The sequence below is a fragment of the Octopus bimaculoides genome, chromosome 18 (assembly GCF_001194135.2).
Source record: "Octopus bimaculoides isolate UCB-OBI-ISO-001 chromosome 18, ASM119413v2, whole genome shotgun sequence".
In the NCBI taxonomy this organism is placed as follows: Eukaryota; Metazoa; Mollusca; class Cephalopoda; order Octopoda; family Octopodidae; genus Octopus; species Octopus bimaculoides.
Genome location: NC_068998.1, coordinates 15,450,179 through 15,453,068, shown reverse-complemented (window position 1 = coordinate 15,453,068; position 2,890 = coordinate 15,450,179).

Sequence of the window (2,890 nt, the reverse complement as noted above, 5' to 3'; positions counted from 1 at the left end):
GGCTTGTGCGGGTGGCACATAAAAGACACCATTTCGAGCGTGGCCGTTTTCGTGCGGGTGACACGTAAAAGCACCCACTACACTCTCTGAGTGGTTGGCGTTAGAAAGGGCATCCAGCTGTAGAAACTCTGCCAAATTAGATTGGAGCCTGGTGTAGCCATCCGGTTTCACCAGTCCTCAGTCAAATCGTCCAACCCATGCTAGCATGGAAAGCGGACGTTAAACGATGATGATGATGATGATGATGATATATATATATATTAACCCTTTATATATATGCCACCAAAACAAAGCACTTGTGAATGCATCAGTAAATTTAATAGGTAACAACTAACAGACGACACCATATTATCATCACAGTTTCTATTTTATTTTATTGATCTCAGAGGGATGAAAGGTGAAATATGCTCTTCACAAATTGTGAGCTCATGCATAAATGTTTATTCATGTATACACACAGCTGTAGAGCCTGAATTGAGATATGTAAAACAAACAAAAGATCTATAAAACTACATCATTCTCCATACTTATACAAACTGCATGTATAGGTAAAGATAAATATGTGCATATTAAACAGATCATGTTGAGTTAACAATTTAGGTGACATTGAATATTCAAGCATATAATTTTTACAAACTCTCCTCCAATAACTAAGCAAAAATTCATACAATATAAGATCACATTTTATTCTCTTTGCACCTTTGCTTTTCAATTTTTATCCTGTATCATCTAGACTCCTTTATAAGAGTCGTTTTTAAAAATATTTATTGAAGTAAGGCAGTGAGCTGGTAGAAACCTTAGCACACCGGGCGAAATGCTTAGCAGTATTTTATCTGTCTTTACGTTCTGAGTTCAAATTCTGCTGAGGTCGACTTTGCCTTTCACCCTTTCGGGGTTGATAAATTAAGTACCAGTTGCGTACTAGGGTTGATCTAATCAACTGGCCTCCTCCCCAAAAATTTCGGGCCTTGTGCCTAGAGTAGAAAAAACAATATTTATTGAAGTATGAAGCTTGATAATTTTGAATTAGTAAGCATATGTATATCAGATCAGGCTGGGCTTTTATGTATATCTCCTCCATGCAAAAGGATGGACATGACAAATTTCTGTTTATATTTAAAAATTAGGTCTCCAAAAGTGTCTTTGTCCAGACTTCTTTCTATTAGCTGCAATCTGACTTTGTGGTATATTTCGCAATACCATCATAAGATTTTGAGATAGTTATTCATGCCAATTCCACTGTAATTGTTGTTGGCACTCTGTCACTTACGACGTCGAGGTTTCCAGTTGATCCAATCAACGGAACAGCCTGCTTGTGAAATTAACGTGCAAGTGGCTGAGCACTCCACAGACACGTGTACCCTTAACATAGTTCTCGGAGATATTCAGCATGACACAGTGTGACAAGGCTGGCCCTTTGAAATACAGGTACAACAGAAACAGGAAGAAAGTGTGAGATAAAGTTGTGGTGAAAGAGTACAGCAGGGTTCACTACCATCCCCTGCCGGAGCCTCGTGGAGCTTTAGGTGTTTTCGCTCAATAAACACTCACAATGCCCAGTCTTGGAATCGAAATCGCGATCCTATGACCGCGAGTCCACTGCCCTAACCACTGGGCCATTGCGCCTCCACCCACTGTAATTATATATGACAAAAAAAGGCAGTGAGCTGGAAAGCTCATTAGAACTTCTGACAAAATGCCATACAGTAGTTCTTCCAGTTCTTTATGTTCTGGGTTCAACTCCTACCAAGCTCAACTTTGCCCTTCCAACCGCCCCGCTCTCAGAGTCAATAAAATAAAGTACCAGTCAACTATTGGGGTTGATGGAATTGATTTAATCTCCTTCCTGCAGAATTGTTGGCCTTGTACCTAAATCAGAAAACTTTGTATAAGACAAAATTTAATTCATGTAAGGAAATAAAGAATTGGTTTCTTGTTAACTAGAAACAAAGGTTTTATATTTCAGTTGATATAGAGAATGCAGTATTCTGAAGTGAATATGCATTAACAGAGAAGTGAAATTGTGTCTTGACTCACTGGAAGCTTACCAATTAAATCTGTAGCACTCACAGCACATAAAAGAAATACATGAATTATCAATATGTCATTCTATAGGGACAAAAATGAAGTCTGAGTAAACTAGTGCTGGTCTGTTTTGGCCAAATCATTGAATAAAGTTCACAAATTTGGAAAAGTTCTCATGTGATAGGGAAATGGGTATTCCTTTAGAATAGACTCAGACATTATCATATAGCATGCCAAAATTTATAATGTCTTCAGACCTCATCATCATCATCATTCAACATCCATTTTCCATGCTGGCATGGGTCAAATGGTTTGACAGAAACTGGCAAGGACAGGAGCAGTGCCAGGTTTCATTGCCTGTTTTGGTATGATTTCTACAGCTGGATGCACTTCCTAACACCAACCACTTTACTGCATGTAGGCATCATATGTATGTTTAAAGGGAGGGATCTTGTTCCATCCCTTTTCTGTAAATTTTTTCAGTTTTGACATTTTTGAAAACTTCTTCAGATTTATATTATCCTCCGCTATCTGGGCGACCAAGTTAGTAGTGGGGGTGGGTGCGCTGAAAGTGTAGCTGCTAGAATAAGAATAGCCTGGGCAAAGTTTAGAGAGCTCTTACCCCTGCTGGCGACAAAGGGACTCTCACTCAGAGTAAAAGGCAGACTGTATGACGCATGCGTACGAACAACCATGCTACATGGCAGTGAAACATGGGCTGTAACTGCTGAGGACATACGTAAGCTCGCAAGGAATGAAGCCAGTATGCTCCGTTGGATGTGTAATGTCAATGTGAATACCCGTCAGAGTGTAAGTATCTTGAGAGAAAAGCTGAACATTAGAAGCATCAGGTGTGGCGTGCAAG